Source organism: Dermacentor albipictus, chromosome 10 (assembly GCF_038994185.2).
Source record: "Dermacentor albipictus isolate Rhodes 1998 colony chromosome 10, USDA_Dalb.pri_finalv2, whole genome shotgun sequence".
NCBI classification, from domain to species: domain Eukaryota; kingdom Metazoa; phylum Arthropoda; class Arachnida; order Ixodida; family Ixodidae; genus Dermacentor; species Dermacentor albipictus.
The window spans coordinates 53,938,167-53,965,356 of NC_091830.1; the positions used below are offsets into that span (position 1 = coordinate 53,938,167).

Consider the following 27,190-nt stretch of genomic DNA (forward strand, 5'->3'; position numbering starts at 1 on the left):
GCATTCCTTTCGAATTGAGCTTGCAGGTTAGGTGGTTTCGTGGCCAGTCATATAAGGTGAAATAAGGCACCGGTGCTCGCACATGTCATTGCGTAGGGCGCAGTGCCTATAACGATTAAACATGTTCCCAGACAATATGAGCACAGCATTTCTATTGATAGAGAAAGGCAATTATTACGTCGTCTAGAACAATGTGGGCTGAAATTGCTGCGTTTGCATGCATCAAAGCTAACGTTAGGGATCGAAACGTTCACGCATTTATAGATGTACATATTGTCTGTAAAGGAACGTAAAGATTCTGTATACAAGCTTTTACAGAACAACGTTCAGTCGCCCCCTAGTCATTCGGATTGCTTGTTGACTGCTTTTATTATTGACAATATTTTATACGTAACTTTATTCCCTCATAACACGATTCCTAATCAGCCCAATGAGGTGTACTGCACAGGTGAGATTTCTGGAAGTGCTAATAACATCAAATTTCGTCTTCATTATCATTATCATCCGTCTATGTTTTTATGTCCAACGCAGGACGAAGGCGATTTAACTACGAACTCCGATTACCCCTGTCCTGCATCAACCAATTCCAACCGGCGCTCAAAAATTTCTTACATTCATCACCTCACTTAGTTTTCTGCCGTACGCGACAGCGCTTCCCTTTTCTTGGCACGCATTCTGCAGCCGTATAATGGTCCACTGGTTGTGTAACCTACGCATTCCATAACGTACCAAGGTCCCAGTTTTTTCTCTTAACGCCAATTACAATATCCGCTATGCCTGTTTGCTCTCTAATTCACACCTCTCTCTTCCTGTCTCCTAATATTACGCCTAACATTCTTCGTTTCATCACTCTTTGCGCGGTCCCTAACTTATTTTCCAGTTTCTTTGTCAATCTCTATGTTTCTGCCCTATATGTTAGTACCGGTAGAATGCGCTGATTGTACACTTTTTGTTTATCAATAATGGTAAGTTTTCAGTGAGGATCTCACAATGTCTGCCATATGCGCTCCAACCCATTGTTATTCTTATGTAAGCTTCCTTCTCATTAACAGCGTCCATTATGAGTAAATGACCTAGGTAAACGTACTCCTTTACAGACTCTAGAGCCTGCCTCGTGATCCTGAACTCTTGTTCCCTTGCCCGGCTATTGATCGTTATTTCTATTCTGCATATTAATCTTCATCTCCACTCTTAGACTCTCTCCATTATGGTCCTCAATCATGACTCGTGTGTTTTAAACAGGCATAAACAGATAACATTTAGATACGTATCTCTATTTTTGCGGCAGTTATTATTGTGCTAAACATTTCATTAAACTAGAAATAGGTGGGCTGAATAAGGAAGAGAAACTAGACACATATTTGCTAAATTACGCCTGGAAGTTAAAAATAGGACAAAAAGAACAGTGGTCGTTTTATTTTTTTATGTCATTTCGGACCTTTCCACTCAAGGTATTAGCTAAGAATGGTAGGTAAGTTCACCTAGTTGAAGTTTTATAATTTACGAAGGAAATTCAGATTTGCCGCAATGTTGAGGGCCTTCAAGATTTGAAACCGTCAATATCAATTAGCATTTTCTTACCACGGCATCTTTTCCAAAAGAAGTCGTATGCAAAGTGCCGATGCTGGTCACTGTCACATCCAGTGTAATACAGCACTCGACGCTTCACTCCAAAGAAGTCTTTTCTGAAACCGAACCAATGTTTCTGGCATTCCCCTCCTTCACTAAGCCAATAGCGGCAGTTCTTTATTCTCATTCTTGGTCTCCTGCCCGGCACTGCAGTCAAGAAAGGAAGAAAAATATTCTTTTCATTTATTAAACATGATCAGAACAATCTTTGCATCATCACAATAATCGTAAATAGATATATAAATGAAAAACGTTAGTTGACTCTTTTCATTCAAATTTTGTGTTCGCTATTCTAGCAACATTTCTTCCTACTTCTTTGAAGGTACTGCCTTCGTCTGTCTGAGAACATCTTTGTATCTTTGTACTGGTGTACAGCTCTGTTTGTATCTTTGTTTCGATGTACAGCTTGGATAAAGTTAGGTGGGACACTCTATATTTCGATTGCTTCACCACAATACTTGTTTTTAGCAACGAGACGATATCTTAAAGATAAACCGTAGCATTTAAGAACCGATATCTCATGCTGCTGCTTGCAAGTTGCTAATTTTTGGACATTTACACAACCCATAAAAACTGTCTGAACAGGTTTCTGTTTAAATAACAGGAGCTTCGATAACATCGTCAGAGGAGAAGTTGTTTACCGTTCAACAAAACCTGTGCTTGTCAGCAAGAACGTTAGGCTGTCCATGACCGATATCTTACTATATGAGGTTCACCACAACTTACAAATGTTCCATGCATGAGGAAGGCAGTATTTAACTACTAAGTATTTAACTGGCAAATGCCAAATCTCAAGATCACAGTTTGGTGACTACGCAATGCATAGACGACTCGGAACTTTCCGTTATGCCATATCTATAATTAGAGATAGCTTAAATTGTGCGAACACAATAAGAGCAAAAGAAGCTATGTGCTGCGTTAAAGTTGATTGGCTTCCGATCACAAAAGACGCGATCTTCACATATTGAACCACATTGGTAAAATATATTCTGAGTTCTACTTTCTGCAATCAATCTGGAGCAGTATTGAGACACTTGAGCCATTACGAAAATACATGACCGGCGCCAAGCTGACATTCAAAAGCCTCAAATGTGCTTCTTTTTAAAGATCCCATCCTAATCAAAGAACCCTGAGCTGTGAGTATTCGGGCAGCAAAAGCCATTCCGGCCACCCTCAAATTGAGGCATAATACAAGATTTTCAAAACGCGTGTCTCAGATTTAACTGCGTTACAAAGAGGAGCACAGTAATACTGCGCAAGGAAAGCTTGAAGTGTGGGTAGACCCGATTACGAAATTTCGCATATCTCTACTTCTTACTGATACTGCTGCTAAAGATATAAGTGCACAGAAAGTACTCACTGGGCGGGCAAAGCTGTGTACATTCCGCTTGATTAGAAAATCTGTTTCTATTGTCTGAGCAGACAAAGCCTTTAGCACATTTATTGGAGGCCTTGATGAAGCTCCAGCCTAAGAGGACGGTTTCGCAGCCTTCTACTGTGACTGCCTGCAGACATCTGGGGTCTCTTGCATTGAAGCCTGAGAGAGCGGAACAATCGAAAGAACCTACTGTTTCACCATGAAAGTATCATTTTCATAATAAGTCTTATAAAAAATTACGATGCGCGCCAGTCTCAGAGCGAGTGGAAAGTAAAGTTGATTCTATGCAAACACACTCAAATGCATGTAAGTATACCTTTGTATCTTTAGGTCCCAAAATTGTTAAACGTTGCCTATTGCAAATAGCACAATTTTAAAACTTGATCTAAATTACTCGATGAAGCGGACATTCTACGAGAAATCGAAATGAATAATTAAATGTAACATATGTATGATGATTAACTTTTTCATTAATTACCTTACGAAACTTATTTTTTATTTTATTTTAGAATTACAGCCCGCTTTCACAGAAGGCCTTAGAGGAGCGGGAAGTACATAGCAAAAGAACAAAAATGCACAACAGGAAAAAGAACCAGCTCAACCATACGTGAATCAAGCAAAACATACGTAATAGAAAAAGAAAGAAGCAGTCTAATAACACGTGAAATAAGAAAATCGGACATGATCAAACCACTCAAGGAGCTGGCCTGCGGCGAAGAAAATAAATGAGTCGAATGACCTGCACATCGGTACACTGTTCGTACAGTAAATGTGACGAAAAGCAAAAAAAATATAATAAAGGAGCGCATGCATATGAAGCCAAACGAACTAATACAATGAGCATTATAGGGACACCACACATGAACAGAATATAACCAGCGGTTCAATTGTATTGAAACACTCGAAAATCGCCCAAATCCCATTTCGATAAAGAAATACAAAAGAAATAAGTATAGAAGAAGTGTGTAGAACAATACCGGGTATAAAAGTAGACAAATTAAGCCTCACGGGCGAACCACGCTAGACACCACACACGAGCCGATGAAAGACGGTGCCTCAATTTTGATAAAATACTCTCAACAGTCAGGCATTTCTCAGTATCAGCAGGAAACTGTCCTAGGAAAGAAAGAATTCTTATAAGCGTATGTTTTCCAAGTGTATCCTTTCAATTATTTTGGAATGATTTCCGCGCGTAATCCGTCGAATATCCTGTTCGATATATAGGCTATTGCTTATTCCCGGTTTATTATAGTATAGGAGATGCATATACATGAGTCGTTTATAAAAGCGTTGTAACTCTAAAGGATCTAATTTGGCTTTTTGTACGAGTGCTGTTGCCTAAGTGTGCGAACTTTATGAACTATATACGAATCTGGCTGATTTTTCTTGGATATTTTCGAGTTCACTAATTTTAGTCTTTGTATAATGATCCCCTAAAACCGAAGAATATTCAGTATGCTTCGGGTTTATCGGATCCTTGTACTAAGACTAATATAAACAAACTAAAAAATTCAAGTTGTGGCTTGATGAAAGTCTTGTGCGACAGAAGTTTAACCTCTTGGGTGGACTGCCGAAAAGTTCTCAGATAACCCAGTTTTGCATAGCCTTTTTTCTTCATTGTGACGCACATGCTCATTCCATCTAAGATCACTGCTTAGAATTGGCTTGCAAGTCTACGAATGATAGCCGATTACTTCACAAGGGGTATCCACTTGGCACAAATTCTCAGGACTATTTCGAGATATTATTTTCAATGTGGCCGATGAAATGCATTGGCGTTCCACTGCATACAATGCTCATAAAACCATACACATCAAGCTAAAAAATCTGCGTAGGTCCTCTATTGCAAACGTCGCTATTAACCCACACTCTCTCATCTTAGCGGACACATTACTCAATGTCTTCCTTTTAATTTAGTCAAATATAGGCAGGGTGGCTTTAATATTTCACTAAAGATATCGAAGAAACCTCATATCACAAATGAGCAATAAAGTGAGAAATGAAACGAGGGTTATACATTTTCACAATGCCTTTTTTCCCTCTAGACATTCCCAAATTTGCGTGAAAGTGAACTTAATATCGGCCATATTTTCGCGGAATTTGAAGTCAGTGGCTTTTGTCATTGTTTTATGAAAACCACCGCCACCGAAAATAACTGCACGTGACGTCACTGCGCTAACCCTTTAGAACTAACATGCCGAGGATGGACAAGGCCGCCTTTCACGAGGATAGGTCCTCCTATCGAAACATTGGCCCGCCTTTCTGAGGCACCTTATACCTGTTTATAAACTTGCTAATTTAATGATTTATAAGCACCATGCCTTCCATACTTGAACGAGTAAACTGCGCAAAAGCAACTGCGTGCATTATTCAGCGCAGAAAATTAGGTGACGAGTATTCAGCACGTATTTTAAAAGCAGATAATTAACCTACATAATTGAAAATTTCTGATCGTGCTGCCCATAGACGCGCCCCCATTACAAGAAAAATATGAATCTATGCCAAGTTTAGTCCGCATAGGCAAATGGAAAAATTTTGAAGCGTTTTACATAAGGCGTCTCAGCGGCCCGAAGGCTAATGGTTTAGCAATTTTTCAGTCAGGCTCTAATTGACGTAACAACTCCAAAGTTTGCCTGCAGATGGGCCCTATTGTTCGAGACGCTTTGTGAAATATAAAGCTTATGAGTTTAATTGTTTGAAGCAGTGAGTACTGGAATCTAACCTTTTCGAGCACCTTCAAAGCTGCTGTAGTAGATTTAAGCAGGCGGGCTGCACTGCCACGCAGGACGCTCTCTCCACTTGCCGCGTCTAGGCTACGCAAGCGCAATTCTTTCCCTGCGTTCTCCCATACTGGACCTCGGGGATCGCGTGACGCATACGTGACAAGCTCCACGTTCACTTAATCTTTTTCTCGCTTTTTTTTTCGGCGCTACGCACTTCCGCTGACGGCGTCGCGCGCGGGTTGTTGACTCTTTCGCGAAGCGCACAATTTTGCGCGCTGTGCACAATGACACATGGCTAGCGGTATAATTCAGTGCTACACGAAAACTGAGGCAGAACAAGTCAATTGCAGAGCACGATCACGTGCTGGAACATGGTAGGAAATGTCATAGTTTCTGCACCTGAGGACGTGACCGTGCAGCCGTGGGAACAAGCACACTAAGCGGAAGTACATCTCTCCTGCTTCGGTGCGAAGTAAAACAAAAAAAAGACGCCCAGACATTCCGTTTGCGTGTTTTATTATTTCTCTAAACTTCAGTTCGTACACTCAAGCAGCAGATCACACAGGTAACAGATGTCTGGAACAACTATCGAACTCGTGAGTCACCACGAGTGACATCACACTACGGACACCAGTATGTAGGCGCAGGTACACGAGTACGTCATTAGCCGCCTTGGAGTGCGGCGGCCGCGAGGAGATGGAAATCGGCACCCGGTTTTAAATTTATGATGTTTCCGCGGCCCGTAGCAAGGAAATACATTGCAGACACGATCGTTATCGCGCAATGTGTTATCGCGAAAGCTCAAAATGACGAGACGTGGCGAGGGTTCCTTTAACACTATCGCGTCAAAACGCACGCACACCATGCGAAGAGGCAAGACCATTTAGATAATTGTTGAGCGGGCGTTAACGGGCTCCGAGTTTTGCAACGACAATCCGAAACCTTCCACCACGTAGCTCATTGTGGAACATCGGACGTCAAAGAACACAAGTAAATTTTTTGTGGTGCTACAGTTACGATTGAATCTCCTAACCTCCCAGTTTCTACTGATGTATTGTGCATTTAACCTATATTACATTAAACAAAAAATGATGTATTCACTCACTTACCTCTAGCAAGAAGTTGACCCGGTAAGAAACATGCAATGACAACAAGCTGTAGTCCATATGCCCAGCTCATTTCTGTTATTCCGCGTACGCCGTGGCTGTCAATACAAGAACACTTCCCGCTTGATATGCAGGCGTTTCAGCTGCAAAAGTAGCCAACAGACAGGCTGAGTGGTCAGAGTCAACGTACAGGCACACAACGGTTAAGACACACACCGGTTGTGTGCTCCTCTTGGAGCGCGGTGGCCCACTTCTAGTTGAAGATTATACGAAATCCGATGTAGCGTCTCTAGAGAGAGAGAGAGCATGTGAAGGAAGTGGCCGCCCTATGTATTATAAAGCCGGGTCCTTAGGTTCAGAGGTCTCAAAACACTTGAGTATCGTGTTACGTCACAGTAAGCGTAACTAGTTTGCTTTCTAACGTGCTTTCACGCAAGCGACTAGAAAAATGCTTGCAAAGCAGCCGCGTATCATTGCAATTGCGCGCGAGATTTTCGCTTTTTATGACTCTTTGCTGAACGTCATCCGAGAATTTCACCACACTTGTGTTTCGTGCTAGCAGCTTGCCCGTAAGACCTGCTTTCGTCGGAGCGCAACACCTGTGTGGCGTGGACAGACGAAGACAGGTGAATGGGCATGAAAGCTGGGCCATACTACTTGGTTAGGCTTAGGCTATAACGCTCTCTGCAAAAACGGGATGCTAGACTCGCGAACAACTCTGAGCATTACAACCCTAGCAAGCCTTTGGTCCACACATCACTGATTCCACCCTTCGACCTCTCGCAGAAAATAAAACTAACTTTCGCACCACTGCAAAATACAATAATCAATTTCATTTGTAGTTATCTTGCGTGCCATATCGTTGTACTAAAAAACTACGTTTTGTAAATCTGAATGTTTCTACTGCCAATATTGCACAGCCACGATAAAAAGTATGCGAACCAAGGGTTGTGTGAAAAAGCCTAATTTCGTCACAACTCGGAATGTCAAGAGAAAAGTGAGGAATGCACCTCTGTCTTCATAATACCAAGTCTGAACTGCAGCCTTCAGTTTCACGTTACATGCCTAGGTATGAAATAAATTTGTTTTCGTTTCTTCACGAACTGTCTGGTCCATACACTTTTGATCACGGGTGTACACAGTGAACATCTACTGCCATTTTGTGGTAATAAAGTCTGGAACGCCACTCTTTTTCTGCTAATAAGTTCAGCTTCTTTTCCTAACCCCCTAACTAAAACAACACCATACAGAACGATAAAGAAGTATTTGACATAATCAAATGTTTAGGACACGGACTGCTTTGCATTTTTGCATTAGCATTGCGTGTTATCCCTAAAGTTATCTTGTACAGTGTACAGCTTAGTTCATTTTATATTATGCGAAGCATATTACGAGGGCTCAACCCAGCTCCTCAGGCGCGGCGGTGACCATGAAATCACGTGACACCGTGACGTCACGACAGAGGAGAAGTGGCTTTGGCTCAACTCTTGCAAGACGGGCTGGGTGGGAATCGAACCAGGGTCTCCGGAGTGTGGGACGGAGACGCTACCACTGAGCCACGAGTACAACGCTTCAAAGCGGTACAAAAGCGCCTCTAGTGAATGCGGTGTTGCCTTAGAAACGCGCTGTTTCTAAGGCGTGCGTCTCTTGCTCAGGCGCACATTTCGTTGCCGCGCCGAACGCTGCTTTGCTCGACGCTCACCGCGTCCAATGCGGGGCGCGTAGTCGCTGCCCTGTAGCCCATTGTCTTACACCCCTTGGCGGGTCGACGGGAACGCTGTCGCGTTCCACTCTTGAAGGCGAAGAAGTAATGCATGAGTTGTTTCTTCGTCTAGCCGAACCAAATATAGCCAAGCAACAGCAGTTCACCAGGCTAAACAGTGGTTCAACAACTAAAATAAAGGCTAGTATGCTTCGCATCCTGGGCTTAACCTTACCTAAGCCACAGCCATTTTTTTTTTCATTTGAAAGTTGATTGCATATTATTGGCCTTCCTTAATCTTCTCTCGCGGGGTGGCAGCGGGGTTGGAGGCGTCAGGGTGCGTCCACGGCTGTGACGGCAACATATACGGGCATTTGTCAAAGTACATTCCAAACCTGGTTCCTGCGCAATAATAGTACTCGCCTGGTGTACTCGCCTGCTGTTCATACCAAGGCCATCTCAAGAGCGCGGTCAAAATATCCAGGTTGGGTCCTAGCGTCCAACATAATGGACACGCGAAATCAAAGGAAGCGTGAAAAAAAGTAAGTGCGCGAAGAATTTATATTTTGTATTCTGTGCGTATGCTGTTGTATTAACTTTAATATAAAATCAAAGATATGCGCTGAAACCAGGTATAAATACGAGAAACAGTGCTTACTTCTCCGGCAGCTGCCGTAAAACGCCGCGCCGCTTAATGCCGCCATTGTGGAACTGTTTCGGCAGGAATTTGAACGATGTATTTTCATCAATGCTGCATAGATGGCCCGAGCAGGTGTCCAATAAGTTGGACAGTGTGGTTTTATGAGGATGAGAGCGTTGTCCCAGGACAATCTAGCGACAATCTTAAAATGCGTGTAGTGCATGTTCGGAACAGGACGCCTTCCACGCCGCACCACACCGCACCATGCCATACAGTGCACTGGTCCGTACGCGCACTACTCAGCAAGAAGGAGAAAAGCACCTGAAGGGTGCACCACACAGCGTAGCGCCATCTCTCGAGGTGATGCAAAACCCGCGCCGCGGAACTCACGGACCGGTCTCGTTCAAAAGGCCACAGGCGAGCCTCCCTCAGGGCTAAAAGATGACAATGAAGTGTATGGTGCTTGGAATCTGCCTTTGAACGTCGCTACAAATCAAGCTTCAGCATACTAGAAGTTACAGCTTGAGTGAAACTGTGAACAAACATTCGGAATAACTCGGAAGTAATATTTCTTGTAGCTTGTTTGGACAGTAAGTAACGTATCAAATGCGGACCTGTATAAAGGGCTGGGGGCCAGAGGCCACAATTTCTTGATATTCTTTAAGGTGACCTCAGGTGGTCGAAATTTCCGAAGTCGGACTCCACTACAACGCGCCTCATAATTAGATCGGGGTTTTGGCACGCAAAACCCTTGTTTGATTGACTCCTGGTGAAAACGAATATATTGACGAAGCAGGTAATTTAGCATTTGGAGTACGACTCTTCCGCGCATACCGTACATCACGTAGGAATACGAGGCTGCACAAGGGGTCTCAAGGACCTGCTTATGTTTCGTCACTTCCTTGCTCAATGCTTGCACTTGTACTCGAGTTATAATGCTACCAAATTACTGTAAGCTATAAGAAAGTATGAATTATCGATTGGAGCAATATATGACGATAGCGCGCATAGAATACATTGCAACAGCAATGTATTCAAGAGCCAAACAATGTAAGGCCTCCACAGACAAATCTAGCCTGAATATAAACTTAAAATGTAATTATTATTGCATAAGTAGCACCTTCTAGGGGAAAAACATATTTCTATGAGATACCACATACCACATACCACTATTTGCCTTTAAAGAGCAGCCATTTCGATAACGTCTTCACACATTTAGGCTGAGCGGCGCACTTAAATTGTTACGAGTTTCCAACTATTAACTGTGCCCTAAATGGCAGTGATTGCAAGCGACGGGATGCAATTAGTCCATGTGCTGGTCTTCAGGTAGACCACCTCATAGACAAGAATTGTGCTATCTGACGCAGGTAATTTTTATAATGTGTTGAAAGATTTCGCTTAAACACCCGGTATACTGTATCTTAATGTGCATTCCTTGGCAGCAGTTGCGAGACATATAAATTATGATATTGTTGCACAATCTGAGCCAAATCAAAATTGCTGACGCCATTCGTACAGGTCCATAGAAAAAAAATTTCTGATTTTATACCTTGTGGTATTGGTATTTGTTTATGTTCAAAATACTGGATAAACAGAATTGCTGTCCTTGCAAGCTATGTTAGCCGCAATAGCAGCAAATCCGTCTGTTCTAGAATCTTTATAGAAACGCAATATTTCATGTAGTTTCTCAGGTTACCCCAGCAATTTGTTTTGTCATATTCACTTCCCCTGGCCAAAATAATCCCGAATATGATGCAGAGAAGAAGAAATTCAAGATTTATTGATTCACTGTGCTAATTTATTCGCTTCACTGCGACAACAAAACTGTGTTTCATAACTTGCCGACTTGAAAACAAATAACTGGAACGGTGTCCAGGATTCTTGCTCCCCAGTGTCGACCACTGAGTGTACCAATGACGAGGCCATCTGATTTGCTGTTGACATTGTGTTGACTTGGCCTACTGATTTGTGGGCCCTCGACGCAAATCCACTTCTGTACAAAGGTAAAGCAAATAATAGTTATTACATAACAAATAGGTGAAAGCATGCCGCTATAGAATGCAAGTCACGAATAAGTAAAACTTCAATATTACTCTAGTTCTTCTTCGTTGTGAAGATCTTGTGCGCCGTGATGTAGGTGTGCATTAAACAATCCCTCTAAGTCTACCAAATTGGGATTTCTCCCCTGTGGCATCCTTCACAAACTGCCAGTGACGTGTCGGTAAGTTAGACATAACAACTTTTGTTTAAACTTTACTCTGGTGATCATGTTTCGAGAGGGAGTACTCGGTCAGCGCTACTCTTTACTGCCGTTAGCACTTAATCCATGGCTAATTACACAATTTTTGCAGCCACTAGTGTGATTCCGTGACACTTCTCAGCTTATCAGAAGCTCCTCCAAAGCTATGCCTTTCTACCCCAACCCTCACCTACTACACCAGTGTGTTACTTATAGTGAAATAATTGTGGGTATATTAGAGCATAAGATCAAGGTATTTGGCCGGTGCTTATTATAGACTTATTATACATGCAAGTTGCACAAGTTGGTATCGATTCACATTTTTTTGAGCATGAGCTTCTCACACGGACCGGCAAAAAGCATGGGACCCCTCGATTGCGTCATGCAGTGTCTAAGTGGTGCTTCTAGACGGTTGAAAGGGCACCTCTTGAACAGTTTTTCGGTCGGAAACAGCGCCATCTCTTAAAAACGTCTGCAATCATCATATGTGCGTAGGTGTGGGTGGCAAGGCGTGAGGTTGCTATGTATGAAAGCTACTGTTTACGTGCAATCAATTTCGTTGGTATCCCGCACATCACAGGTCCGTGTATGAAGGTGTGGCTGTAAAATATCATTTAGTATGAATGTGATACCATTTCGCTATAATTAAAGGCTTCTAACAAAGCGACTACGTTATTCACCGACACTGTGATTCGTTCTCAATTGAAGTCAATAGCCAGAAACTGAGCGCAATTCAGCACACTTGCGAACTGTATGTATTCGTATCTCCATGTGGCTGCTTCCAAGTGTAACAGACTGCATTCTTGACGGCTGTGCAAAACCTAATATTGTTACGCTATCAGTATGATGCTGTTGAGCACACATATATTCATCTTACCTGAACAGCGGTGGTGTTCTAGAAAATATGCGTAGTATTTTTTGGGCGAAGACCCGCATTCAGTGTATATAAAGGCGTACATCAGTTTTCCCCGAAAGACTCGATACGGTGTCAGCCACTTTTGTTTGCACTCTTCTAAGCGAAGAAGCCAATAGGAGCAATCTTTGGAGGTCTCTGGAGGTTGGGGACTTGGAACTGCAGGCAGAAAGCGTGGTGCTTAAAACGTTGGTTCTTAACTGAAAACAAGTATTATTGAACAAAATTCACCTAATACTCTCACGAGCTTCGGACTGCACCTAATAAAAAAGCCGACATGACCACATCATTGCACAGAACGTTAGCGAACGATGAACGCTAGTTTAATAAAAACAGCTGGAAAGCGCAGGTATGTGGGTAGTTGTACTACTTCACTTTTAACCGTGTTTCGGTTTGCACACTCATCTACTGTAATATGGCACTATAATTCTCCGACAGCATGCAGTCTCCAGATTTTCGGCCACCCTCTGTTACATACCTCTTAACAGTGGGTATACGTTGTTCTTCAGACAGTTTGCAGTATTTCTGCAGGCGCAGGCTGTAGAAAGTGTGCACAAATTCATCTCATTTTGACTATAACAAAAAATGAGTCAGAAGTCAGGATGGGAGTAAATCGTTTTCTCCCACTCCGATTTCCTGTCAGCAAGTTAAGGCTGTTGCATGGTTGAGCCAGAGTTCAATTTTTTTAATGAAAAATCTGATGAACATTTTTTCTACGACTCAATGCAAACTATGTTACCCCTCTTGTCGTTGTTGAAGCTACCATAATATGTTTAAAAGGTAAACTCTTAGCCATATATGTTTCTTTATGTAGCCTACATTAGTCAATCGCAGAGTCTGTATGTTTTGGAGGTACCAACTTACTCATATCGAACATTCATGTTGCAGTCTACCTGAAACGAACCTTTCATGAAGGCATTGATAGCGGAATATAAGTATTACCATTTCATTTCTGCAGCTTTGCCGTAAAGGTAACTGGCGCGCGCACGCAATGTGATAACTCCTACATTTCATTATGTTTTTTTTTTATTGCTTCTCGCTCATTCTAGGTACGCCGCCTAATCCCCCGTTTCGGGTATGTGGCATAGTAAGTGAATAACAATAACCATGAACAGGACGTGATCATTTCAAAGATGTAGTGGGCGCTTTCCTTACATTTATTTAATAGGGTGAGACCTGTGTCTAACGGCACACAAAAGAAAACATTCACATACGAATGGAATCATGCGTCATGGAGGAAGTCAAGCAAGGGTTTCTACGTGGAGCAGTCAACTGCCCGTATTGGAGTTAGCATGACGACCACTTCCACTTACTGGCCAATCCCCTTGGTGGGTATATGTCACACTATGAAAATCTTAATCATTATATACACGCGGTGATCATCCCCCACAAAAAGCTAGTAAGTGTTGGTACAACATGCACCACTTGCCTTTCGGCCAATCTGCCGCTGTGGGTTATATCAGAGTATGTAAATTATCATCATAATCAGCATGCAGACACGCTTGTTCGTCGATTCCGCATTTTGTGTGTGTAACATATTATAGAAAGCATAATCACAATCAACACTGTTATCATCTCAAAAAGCTAGTTGTCTTCGCGATAGAGGAATACGTGAGATTACGACCTATTGATTAGGGCATCAGGCTCTAATTCTGGCGAGGGGAGGGGCAAAGTTAGTATCCTAACACTGGAGGCGCCTCGTTTCTGTTTATTCATCAACATGCAGCAATCATCTGATAAGGCTGGTTGTTGTTGAAGATATGTGTAACGTCTGCTTCCTGGCCAATCGCGAGTTGTGCGTTATATGCTGTAGTATCAAAATAGTAGTCGTAATCAACGCGCGGCGATCATTCAATACAGCTGCTTACCGTTGCAAGTATAAAGCAATACCTGCCGTTGTGACCTTATGGTTAAAACAGCCGGAGTGCTGGTGGTCAGGGTCCTAATCCAAGCACCAGACATGCTTCTCTTCTTTATTTTGAGAGAAAGTAGGAACGTACTAGCTGAGAACAAGACTAGCGTTAGATTGATGACAAAAAAGTGGGAGTGCGCTCGTGCCAATGAACATTTTGCAATACGTGTTCAACGGCTATGATGTCGAGCATGTTTATATTTATTCTGTTCTAGTTTTTCTATCAAGCAGAACGACCTCGGCCAGGTCACAGACACGGGACTACACATGGCTTTTAGCACGCATGGGGGGAATGAATCGCTATGATAATCAAACTACTACTATTGGCCTTCTTCCTGCGTATAGCAATAAAAAGAGCATAGAGGGTCAAATCTGCAAGCATGGCCAGCAGTGTAAGGCTTTGGCAATACAAACGCAGCAGAGATGTTTGTTCGCTAAATGCAAAATTTTCTTTGCATTGCACGCAAGTAACATCTTAATGCTCCTGTGCTTCTACAGCGCGTAATAGAACACACTGTTCTGTGAAAGGTTCAGTACAAGTGAAATGATGTCAAATTCATAGAGCAGGTAACCCGTGGAATGCTAGTGCAACTGAATAGGTCTCTAGACAATGGAAAGGTGTACAAGGGGGAAGAATAGCCTTTGTCATAACATTAGGAAAATTGGAGGCATGGACCGGAATCTGCTCAACTTAACCAGGAAGAATCGCAAAACTCCTGGAGGCAACTTCATCTTACAGTGCAGCGAAATTAGTCAGACGATGCTGAAACGTCAGACGATCCAACACATGTAAAGAAGTGAAGCTTTGGGTAAAGCACGAACTTGCTTATGTATACGCAGAGTTTCGTCGAAGGCAAGTGGGCCGTTAGTGGCACGCAATCGATGCACGTGGAGTGGAGCTGCCCAAGTGCAACAGTAGTCGCGCTCCATTAGCATTAGCTCCAATAATTTCCCGCTGCAATTGTCCACTGATACGAATAGACATGACAACAGCGGAAAACGTGTAATATTTTTCTAAATGGGTACACATTGTCGTTTTTTCATTGAACGAGGTACTTGCCGTCATACACTCGTTATCAGAATATCTCAAAATCGTGGTTATTGAGGGCAGTTAAACTCGAAATAGGGGAGCGATTCTGGTCCAGCTTATGATGGCTACTTGAAAATTAAGAGTCGTTGGCTTCGAGTATTGGGCAGGAGAGTTCTTTTGGCATGGCCGAAAAGTAAAGGTGACAACAGCAAGGAGAAAAACTTGCCCTATGTTACCTGCTACACGAGGACAGAATATATTCTGAATAAATTCAGAATAGCCTGATGTAGCTATTCAGGCGAGGAGACTGCGCTAAGTAGGACACGTGTACATGCTGCATTGATGCCACCTGGACCTTGTTTATGAAACCCGGACTATTATGAGAAAAAATATATCTAACTTAACTGATTCCTCTGACATACATAAAGAAACAAACTACTAGAACAGTGACGCTTACTACACACCGTTATATTCTATCGAATCTAGTCGTAAGCTTTAAGATACTCTTCAATAATAACTTAGTCCAGTTTATTCCCGCAATTACCTTGCCCAAGTCGACAAATTCATTATTTGATCAAACATTTTGTTGCGTAATTGTCTAGTAAATTTAATCCAATGATGTTGCCTTTGATCGGAATCTTTTGCTGTGTTCAATGCACTCAAACTATAGAAAATTGCGGCGGTGTGCAACGGAATGTTAGGAATGTTGCTAAAACGGATCCTCATCAATCAAGAATTGGCGGAGCGATGTCGTCTACGTGGCGGAAGGGCTCGATAACGTTATAGTGCCGCACAAAAAATTTATTACACGCAAATAAATCGACACTCTCCGTCCGGCAGGTGCAAGTAGTCACTGTCTAAGCGATCAGCGGGCAGCCGTCTTCTGTTCCATTTGGAACGGGGCAGTCTCGAGCTATTCAGAAAAAAATTCAGTTTTTTTCGGCATTTTAGTGCATCTTTAAAGTGTACACGTACCTTTGACGCACTGAGGTTTCGTGGCTTTATGAGGTCGCATGACAGCACGAGTAGTGAGCCCAGCCTAAAAACTTTTGACCAATAGTAGAGGGATAATGGCGAGAACGTGTCAAATCAGAAATTATTATTTTTCTTTTGTTCGGTATATTCATGCATATTCAATGTGTACAGGTCATATCAAATGGGGTGTTATCGCGGTTTTCATGACGATGCATGATAGACAGGAGAGGTAGGCATGGCCCGAAAATATTTTTACCTATCGTGGAGGGTTGAATGCAGGACTGCAACAGAAAAGCGCGGAATTGCTCTACGTCACAGCGCCCACAGTTGCACTACATCGACACCTTACATAGGTGCCCTCCTGAAGACTTAATTACCTGAAGAACACATTTCCACACACGATGCTTCATCTAGGAAAGCATTGGTGTGGTTTGAACAGACGTAGTTTCTTTCACATCGTCCTGAATTAGTGTTGAAGCTCCACTTCAGGCGGATAAGACTGCAGTCTTCCACTGTGGGTGTCTCTAGACAAGCGCTCGCTCTTGATTGGGCGCCTGCAGTTGAACGCATGAACAAAAATGGTTAGAGACATTTCAGAACAAGACTGCGGAAAAGATGGTTCGCGGCTTTCATGAACTTCCGTGCGAATATAAGTAGATCTGACAGAATTACTTTGTAATTGTGTGTTCTTGTATTTTCCCCCTCTATTGTCCGAATGCTGCCGTAACGCACCTCCGCTTTCCTGCCTCCATATAAACTTCCCTCACGCCGTAGTACCTACAACGCGCAGCCTTTCAATAAAACACTACATTGTTAAATGCGATGATGATAATTATTACCGTTTATTGGCGCAAGAGTTAGGTGTGGCCAAAGAGTGCCAAGGCCAATTGGTGAAAGTAGCGCGTTATAGCGCAACCACAACTGTCACAGTCAAATCCTATTCAATTTGTGCGAGCGTCACTTCAGTGCGTTGGTTCTATATAAATCGACCACTATAGTCTTCCCTTAACAGCGTATATCCTCTCAGCCCTGCCAGTGCTTGTTACTTAAACTGGCAAGGGACAGAATAGTGCCGCCGGTTGCACCTACCGTGCATGTGCAAGAAGTGATTCCTACCACAGTTCTCCCAAGCTTACGCCACACATTTTCTCTTCCACTAATCAAGAGAGATAAAGCACTGATTTCACCATACATGACGCCTCTAGTAAGTGTTCTAACAACGTTTTGCCTGTAATGCCTTTTCCTGTACTCTTACTTTTGCTAGAAATTGGGGCTGAGTGGTTAACTCTATCACGACTGCGCGAAAGGTATTGTTTTCATATTTAACATTACTACAAGTGACATGGGTTTTATGGGATGTTTAATGTGACTGATCCGCTGCAAAATGAGGCACCATGGCCATAAACGCGACAAGGTAAACTTACTGGAGTCACTGGTTTGCCATGTTGCTTAATATGCGTCTGCAAGGACATATTGAATTGCTCCTATCTGAAATAAGCGGTGCATACCTGGCCATTCAAGTAGTCGTCAAAAAGGTTTACTGAAGAGCATCACATACCTATTGGCTAAATACACCGCTGAAAGCTGGCTGCGAAACTGTGCATCGCAAAATCCGCTCATACTCATTGACCCACGATGCGCGGTGTACAGGTAACCGACAAAGAGATTCATTGAAGGGCGGTTCATACGCAGTGTCACATCATCATCATCGTGGTATTATTATGTCCACTGCAGGAGGAAGGCCTCTCCCAGCGTGCCCCAATTACCCCTGTCACGTGCTAGCCGTCCCGGACTTGGAACCTTACTAATATTTCATCAGCCCCATCTTGGACCGAAATTTACATGCCTAACCAAGGCTAGAACAGGTGTCTAATGTGTGACAAGTGCCTCGACATGCCTTGGCCGAGGAGAGTGCACGCTGCGTCTCGGAAGGTGTTGGTCTACTTAACCGCTTCAAAAACTTCTAGTCAGGCGAGCCTGTTAGACGTGTAGCGTCCTTTCTACGTGACTAGTCTTTCCGCGTTGTTCCGACGGACAGAGAAAGTGATTTAGCCGTTTTACCTAGTGAAATTTTACATCAGAATTGAGGGCGGCCATCTCCTATCTGCTCAGTTGGCGATCTAGCGCACCTTTGAGCAAGTTCCAGTCTCGCGCAATGAAATTGTGTGACAGGTGAAACCTTTGTGAACTCCTCAAGGTGATTGAAAAGCGCAAAAATAATTTTTTAAAGATCTTTATAGTGCGAAAACGCATAAGGTTGATGTACCACGAAGGACGACTGTCTCTGGATCTGGAACAATGCAGTACTCTGTTGCTATTTTCCTGCAGCGTCATCTCAAGGTTTTATCTGATGATCCTTTCTAGGGAGAAACTCTAACCAGGAACTACAATTTTTAACACTAACGGTGACAAAAGCTGTCAGGCCTTCTGAATTCTCATTAGAGTTATCCTTTATTCTTAACAACATTACCTCATTCTTGAATGCATTCAGCATTCTATTGAAAATATGATTCCATTGCTTTCCAAACGCAACTGGGGTTTGCGTTTTTTTAGAGCTCTTAACGCTTATTTACGGTGAGCGTACATTCATATTAAAGGGACGCCATACTTGCAAAAGGAGGGTTACTTATTCGGTCCTGCATCGCCCGTCATTGGCCACTTAGAACTTGCTCATTTCGATCACCCGATACATGCCTTGCTCCGCGACAAGAATGTCTTTAAAGTGTTCCTCTTTGTCGATGATTTTTCGTTTGTTTCAAATTCTGAAGCGTTGGCCATTGAGTGTGAAAACAGGAAGGTGGTGGATGTGCTGAAAGATGCAATGAGCACGCTTGACCTAACGCACTAACTCACAGGCATTGGCCAAATTAGGTTTTAGGTATCCGGTTCCGGTTGCAATGTGTTAGTGTCTGATGGAGCTATGAACTGCGCGCCAACAAACAAACTTTTGCTTTCAAGGCCAATCAGAGTAAGCTCGCTAAACGAGCTGTGCCATACAGAAGCAAGGTCTGTATGCACAAAAAAGTTGTAGTCTGAAGATCGAAGCGGGACAGGGCGCAGTTGCTGAATGCCGTCCTGTAGGCATTTTAGGTTCTGCAGCGGCCGGGACGAGGGGTCCCATGAAACTAACGAGTATCCAGGAAGCCTCAGGAGTGCACTATAGATGAATTCGGCCGAACAGTCAAAGTCGCGACGGAGGACAGCGCGTAGCCCGAGAATCACCATAGGTCGACCCAGTACTTTCGATCCCGGCGTGCAGTGAAGGCGGCCTTGAGCTGGCGGTGGTGCCATTCAACCATACCGTTGGGACAGGGATGATATGCAGTGGTGCGGCAGTACATAGTGCCAATCAGGAGAGTGAGGGCACTGAAGAGGGTGCAGTCAAATTGCCGGCCGCAATCAGTGGTCTCGATTCTAGGGTAACCGAAACGGGAAACCCATGCTGAAACGAAGGCTTTGGCCACCGCGTCCGCAGTAATGTCGGGAATGGCACACAGCGCTTGCTGCTCAGCGTCGTCTAGCAGCACCGCAGTTAGAGGTTCTCAGTCCACATTTAATTTGGAAGTGCCGCCGAAGGAGCTGATGCGGGAGAGGCGCATCAGATGCCTCGTTTTCGATGCATTTCATGTTTCGGATATCCGCAGTGAACTCCGATATATAGGCCAGTTGACGAAGTTAACTACCGACGTACTGGGAAAAGTTTGTACGGAAGACATAAACCAGAGGCTTATGATCCGCTAGGACATAAGATGGCTCACCCTCCAAGAAGTGCTGGAAGTATTGGATGGTTGGAGTATATAGCGAGCAGCTCACAGCTAAAAGCGCGGTATCGAGTCTCGGCAGGGCTAATCTTCTTCCGAGAGAAGCCGAATGGACACAACTCTGAGTCGATTTGCTGCTGGAGAACAGCGCCAATGGCCACACTGGAAGCATCCACCATGGTGCGAGTACGGATATTAGATCTCGGGTGGAGGAGAAGCACCGAATCCGTGACGGCATGCTTAGCAGCCCTGAAAGCAGCCGGAGCTTCGGGAGACCCGGAAAATGAGGATGAGGAGCCCTTGGTCGTTCGAGGGAGGTCAATAAGTGGATGCAGACGCTCAGCACAGTGCGCAATAAAGCGTCGGGAGAAATTTGCTAGGCCTAGGAATTCATGCGGCTGGCGCAGAGTAGTAGGTGCTGGGAAGTCTTGCATGGTCTGGACGTGAGACGTAAACGGACGAACTGCCAGCGCCGAAATGTGCTGACCCAAGAGCTCGAGCTCGGTAACCCAAAGACGCATTTATGGGGGTTGACAGCCAAGAAAAATAGCTGAAGGCATTGAAAGAGTTACCGGAACATTCACTCATGATCCAAAGTATTGGGACTAATGAGGATGACATAGATGTAGGCAAATACAGCAGGGACTCCGCGCGTTTCCTTGGCAGTGAATCTTTGGAACGTTTGAGCTGCGTTGCGTAGCCCAAAGGGCATGCGCACATACTCAAACAGGACGAAGGGTGTAGTAAGGGCTGTCTTCAGGATGCCGGCAGGCATAATGGGTATTTGGTAATAGGCCTTGACAAGGTCCACTTTACTAAATGTTTTTGCATCCTTCCAGGTTGTCTTTGATAGCTATCGTGTACCATGTGAGCGTTCAGCGTGTGCAAGTTACCACATGAATGCTAGTCACTCAGTTCTTTGTGGGCACCAGATGGAGTGGGCAGGTTCAAATGATGGACCAAGGGCGCATACTGCTCAGCTGGAGCATATGCTCGATATTCCGTTTAGCAATGGCCAGAGGCTCACCTTAGAGCCGGCGTGGATGAGGTGCCACGGGTGGACCACGCTTGACAATGTGGTGGGTCACTCTGTGCTTGGGTGGCTGATTTGAATTGCAGGATACCTTCGCCTCCGGAAAGCCTTCGAGGATTCGAGTTTACGGGCATGGTGGAATCAGCATGAGGATGCGAGTGCGAGCAACAGCCGAAAGAACTCCAGGGATGGAGAGTCGCTTCCTGATGTCAGTCAGGTGACGGCGGCGCATGCTGACGTCAAAATTCGAAAGGTCTGCTTGCGTAGATATCACTCCCTATTTCGGCCATATCAATAAGGTTATGCATCTGTCTATGTGTGCTTTACAGCGTCTGCCTTGGATATTCTAGAAGTAAGAAAATATTAATTATACGAAGAACTCTGCCGCGTCGCACAAATAACCAGCTCACTGCTATCCACGACCTCATTCTTCAATCGCATGACCTTCTGTGTATCTTGTAGTCGTTATGTGTCCTGGTGAAAAATATTTTCTGTTATCGGTACGCTGAATATATATTTCTGGTCAACATGGCTATCCACGTGGCGTCAGTCTTCGGCAGTAGTGCTGGCACAGCGCTGGTCGCTCCAAGGGCAAGATGGCCAGGAAGACTCACGTTGCGTGACCTCAATATTGTAGCCTCGGGAAGCTTTCATGACGAAGGTGCCGCAGATCGGACGTTGCATAGCCAGTGGTTTCAAGTGTTATCCCGACAGGACCAGGACAGTCACAGAAATTCGTCGGGCTGTCCTGCAAGTCTCGAAATAATCGTCAAAGTGAAAGACTCGTAAACGGGCACGTGTACCCTTACCTACGCACGTATGTTAGAGCAACCAAACTGCGAAATAAGTATGACAGGCAAATTGTGTCTACAGAAGCTTGGGTTTGCTTATGTTAAATACAAATATTTGTCCTAAGATGTGTCATACTTACTTGCAGAGTACCACTGAAGAAGGACGTGGGCGACCAGATATGCTTTAGTTATATGTGCTTTAAACATTGCAACACCACTAGTAACGTATTATACTGTATTGGCATGCAGCGTACACCAACAGACTCAGTCACAGCAAGGAGACCGCGAAATAGATTCCATATAAAATGACTGCAACAACAATACGTACGCGGACATTTTGCTTCGTCATTCTGTGTGCTTGACCGCGTACGTTGCTAGACAGTCGCACTGTAATCTGCAGTAGCATGCATTGTCATGTCTGATTTTTAATGAAGCGCACATTGTGCAAAGTCAATACGAATGGCAGCGCAAGCTTTTTAAACCTGCGTACCTGTCAAAAGCACTGTAACAGAATAATAAGTTAGGAAGCAAAATTTACCAACGTCTGTGGCACTGAGCAGCTGGAAAGACGATAACCGCAAGTGGTGAGACTGCGTCATGAAGGTGCTACAGGGACAAATAGGGAGGTAATGAGAATTTCCTCCGTGCGTTTTTGCTGGAAGGTCATGGTTTGACATCAGTATCAGCGGTCGTTAAGAATATGATGTCCCTGAGGTTAAAAAAACTCTGAAATAAATAACCTGTAAGAATATTCACAGACTACTGACGCTTTCAACTAGTCACAGAACTGTATGGCGCTATGGCTGAATGCTTCAGCACATGGTAACAAAGCAAACCTAGGAATAAAGTAGAAGTAATACAAACCCAGTAGAGTTTAGAGTTCGGCTCTTGTGCGCCCGGTGCGGCGTTGAGCGTCCGCGTCACTCCTTGTTGGCGGCGTCTCTTGCCATAAATGAGTGAACGCGCAGAGCGAAGAAATAAAGAGTGAAGGCGGAGCGCAGCGGTTGATGGAAGACGGCGAGAGCGGATAGAACGAGGAGCAAAGCGGGGGAGGAGGCTGGAGTGGTAGCTATAGGAGGAAAACGGAGGAGGAGAGCACGGAGAAAGGGCAAGGAGGAAAGCGGGGTGCCGCAGGAGACATCCTCAACGGCGGCAACCAGGCATGCGGTGAGGGCGTCCACCGATAGCATGTATGGAAATTAAGGGGTGGCATAGGCTTGGGACATACTGCGCATGCGCTACTTCGCCTGCGCCGCGCCAGCTAGACCCTAATGCGCCACGCGCGAGCCAGGCGTTACCATGTTCATGCTTTCTTTCTGAGAAATGAACGAAGGAACCAGTGAAAATTTGTCTGACACTGCCGGTAAACGAGCTGCCAAAGTAGAGGATCAGCGCCACCGCCGAGAGGCCACTCTTGTTCAGAACCAAATGCTTTGCCCCAATATGTCTGTTTTGACCAAATATAATGGTATCATCCCTCCCGTTTTATCTTTGGTCCATCAAGCATCGATTGTCTTGAAGTCAGAGATGCAGTAATACTCAACTTACTGCTTAAATGCGATCCTAAAAAAATCCAGTGGCCCAGACGATATTCCAATCGAATTCCTAAGGAAATATCAGGAGTGGTGTAGTAAGACTTTTGGGCTAATTTTCCGCAAATCACTTACTTTGTGTGAACTACTAGACGACTGGAAAATTGCAAACATAATACCCATTCACAAATCTGGAGATAAGTCTTCAGTACCAAATTACCGTTCAGTATCTCATACTAGCAATTCGTGTAAGCTATTCGAACACATTATCCTAAAACAAATAACCGCATTTCTTGAGAACGTAAATTTCTCCCCTAAGCGGCATGGACTTAGTAGTGGTTTGCCCACTATTACTAAGCTAACCCTGGTAGTTCATGACCTCGCACTTAACATCAATAACAGCTGCCAAAAGGACATGATTTTACTTGATTTATGAAATGCTTTTGATTGCCTATGTCACAGCAAATTAATTGGACAACTAAGAATCGGAGAGGGATCCATTCTTTCATGGAAAAATCATTTTTTAAGAAACCGCACAGATTTCGTGCCTTTCGAAAGTGTTGAATCAGTAATAGTCCCTGTAACTTGAGGAGTTCATCAAGCTTCCGTTGTGGGGCCACTATTATTTTTAATTTCTATAAATGATATTACAGAAACCATTGACTGTAGTATCAAGCTCTTCTCAGACTACTGCATGATTATAAGGAAAGTGACAGCATCGCAGACCACCTTAAACCCAATGCATTCTGTGATAAGTTAGCAGACTGGTGCGTTAAATGGCAAATATTCATTAATGTAAGAAAATCCGTAACCATTGTAGTAACTTGTAAGCAGAACCCGTTCCAATTAACTTACACTATTAGGGGAAACCACTAGCGAATGGGGAACAACATGAGTATTCAGGCCTTACGTCGACGTCTGACCTTAGATGGGACACATACGTTGCCAACATTACAGCCGCCGTACTACGCAAGCTGTTCTATGTAAAAAGATGTTTAAGAATGGCGCCCGCATCCGCAAAGCTACTAGCACACACTACTTTTGTAAGACCAGTGTTAGAATATGCTAACACAGTTCGGTTCCCTCATTCCCTAACTAGTATAACAAAATTGGAGTAAATACGGCGCAAAGCCTTAATGTTTGTGTATAACAAGTACAAACGCACGGACTCTCCCACTAAGCTTCTGGCTTGTTCTGGCATTAGGACGCTATCCACAAGGGCAAAGCAGGCACATCTCAAGGTTTTGTACTAACTGCTGCATGCCATCTATAAGATAGCTGTGTCTAAGTATGTCGCATATGCACAGTCGCACCCGACTCGTCATTACTATTGCCCAAACGAGTCATTGTTGAAAGAATATTCAGAGTATGTGTATTTATGCTTATGCTTATTTTCCACTTACGATACGCCAATGGAATCGGTTAAATCCAGATGTCCCGGACGCGGAAACAGTGTCTGCTTTCACTGCAAAGTTAGCACACATGTCACCTCTAGTACCATCTCCCCGCAGGGGCGTCTGCGTCAGCAGGCGTTTGGTGTGTTGCGACACCACGTACCCGAGCACACGAGGGTTGGACCCTCCCGCGTGTAGCCGTGCGCAGTTTAGCCGTGTCTAGGGAAAGGGGGATCCCGGGGGTTGAGCTGATGCTGGGTGCTTGGACCTTTAAGGCCCCCCGGCGGAGGTAACACACCCCTTTGGCCTCTGCTTGACATAGACGGCACCCCCGGACTGACCCACCCGTGGGAAATCGGCAGTCGCCTTTTCCTGTCCTCCTCTCCAATCTTCGACTTTCTCTCTCGCCTTTTTCATTTTTCCTGTCTAGCAGGTAGCAAGGGTTAACCTTGTGTGGCTGGCCAGCCTTCGCTATGCCGTATTTGGTTATAGCAGCGATCTACAGGTGGCGTAGATCAACAACTGCTTTGTGGCGCAATCACTCAATGATTCAGCGCAAGGCAACAAAGCAAATTTATGAAGGAATTGGAAGCAATACGAACACAGTGGTTTTCTTTGGAGTGTAGCTATTATGCGGCCGTTCCTGTGTTGAGCGTCGGCGTTCTTATACGTAACCGAACGAAGGCAGAGCGCATAGAGTGATGAAGGGCAGCGATACCTGAGAGAGCGAGTAAGAAAGTGGAGGAGGGTACAGCGGAAGCACTCGGAGGAAACTGGAGGTGGAGATTATGGCGAAAGGGCGAGGAGAAATGCGGGGGGGGGGTGCACATGAGGCATGCTCAATCAAGGCGATCACTCACTCGGCGACCGCGTCCACCGATGCCACATGCGGAAAGTATGTGCTGGTGTAGGCTTGGGAGCTACTGCGCATGAGCTACTTCCCCTGCGCGGCAGCCGCGAGAGAATGCGCTACATGCGAGCCAGGTGTTCCCGTGTTCACGCTTCCTTTCCAAACAAGAACGACGCAACCGGTGGAATTGGTTTGTCTGGCACTGATTCTCAACGAGCTGCCCTAGCTGAGGCTCAGCGCCACCGGCAAGAGGACCCTGTCGTTCAGAACCAAGTTCTTTGCCACAACATATCGCGATTTCAAAACACATATGCAGCCCCTAAAGGAATTCACATTAGGCAGTTTGTAATCGTCAGTGTGTTTTTTTAATTCGTATACATTCTATAAACATTTTCAAGTTTACTTAAACAAAGTTACTGCCCTTTCACTATCTCCAGAAGGATGACCAGCGAAGCTGGGTATGTGGGCCCCGTACTGGCGATTTGCACCTCCTCCGTAGGTGGGCCCGGTGCGCTGATCCCCCGGTCTTGGGGATCAGCGCACGTATGTCGAGTGCTTAATGCCTGCATCACCACCGCAGCGGGTCGGGCCGGCATTGCGCTAACTGCGGAATTTTGTGTCTACACACGGACAACATACTGTGTGTAGAAGCTGTGTGTGCGGGTTCCATGATCGCGAACTGTCCAGTCACGTGAGTCAAACACCGTATGTGCATAAATGTAAGGCGAAGCGTGGCTAATCGCTCCTCCACGATGCAGAGCCTCGGAAGATGATGAGACCACGGGTTATATACATACCCAGGTATTGTTGCGAAACGCCATACGAGACCTTTTACTAATGAGTCCCGGCACGTAAAACCAACATCCACCCCAGCGCACTCCGAGGGCGCACACTGCTTCACCGTAGGCAAGGTGATCGTGCGTTAGTAGACGTCCCGCAGTGCAGTAAGGGTTGTGAGGTCACTCGAAAGCCACAGCGCCAACACACAACACAGCCCACGCAAAAGTGGTTCCCCTCAAACTCCATCCGAAACCTGACCATTTATCCGGTGGAAGGTTCGATGTTTTCGGGATGGGGGTCACATGAACGGTTCGCATTTATTTCCGTTTCATGGTCCTGGTGGGCAGAACGTCTGCGGGGCCCCTGCCACGGTAGAGCGGAAGGAACTGAAAGGAGATACGCAAGCAATTGAAAGGCCGACAAAAAGAGGGCGGTGTGAACGTAGACATGGCTGATGGGGTTAAAAGTGTAGTAACTCATTTAGGATACCGCTTATATTGGGACCTGAGATATAAAACTTATGTTTGTAAGTTGACGGAGAGCTCAAATTTTGCTTTACCTCCGTCGTGGGTCACACGGGTGTTGCACTGTCTTCGGGATCAGCCCACGTATGGAGGAAAATTCTCGATCTACACGTCTCTTGCCCATGGACACATTTTTCGTCAGAACCTAGCCACATACAGCTTCGCTGCAATAACACAAAGAGCAGGTCTTTTCTATTAGATCACACAGCTGGATATGCTAAGGCATTCACCCAACAAGAACCGCAAGGAACGTGCGTCTGGAAGAAGTGCTGTATTTC

At 44.7% G+C, this 27,190-nt stretch overlaps 2 long non-coding RNA genes across 5 annotated transcripts in view; both read right to left on the bottom strand.

The window, feature by feature from the left end:
* LOC135907628 (uncharacterized) overlaps positions 1 to 7,381 on the bottom strand; it is a 30,351-nt gene extending 22,970 nt beyond the window's left edge. Inside the window, exons 1-4 of one of the 2 annotated variants that reach the window (XR_010566080.2) lie at positions 7,053 to 7,380; positions 6,840 to 6,979; positions 2,990 to 3,166; positions 1,582 to 1,776 (exon numbers count right to left, since the gene is read on the bottom strand). This is a non-coding gene — a long non-coding RNA (uncharacterized lncRNA). Of the gene's footprint in view, positions 1 to 1,581; positions 1,777 to 2,989; positions 3,167 to 6,839 lie in introns of both variants that reach the window. The other variant, XR_010566079.2, reaches the window with a different exon arrangement.
* A 3,579-nt stretch (positions 7,382 to 10,960) lies between these two features.
* On the bottom strand, positions 10,961 to 27,125 carry LOC135907673 (uncharacterized). Of its 3 annotated transcripts, XR_010566084.2 has the most exons (5): positions 26,948 to 27,125; positions 21,656 to 21,789; positions 16,625 to 16,801; positions 12,295 to 12,489; positions 10,961 to 11,171 (listed from the first exon to the last, which is right to left on the bottom strand). It is a non-coding gene; the product is annotated as an uncharacterized lncRNA (long non-coding RNA). The 3 variants fall into 3 exon arrangements; XR_010566085.2 differs by lacking the exon at positions 21,656 to 21,789; XR_010566086.2 differs by lacking the exons at positions 21,656 to 21,789; positions 26,948 to 27,125 and adding an exon at positions 21,973 to 22,205.
* Positions 27,126 to 27,190: the final 65 nt, after the last annotated feature.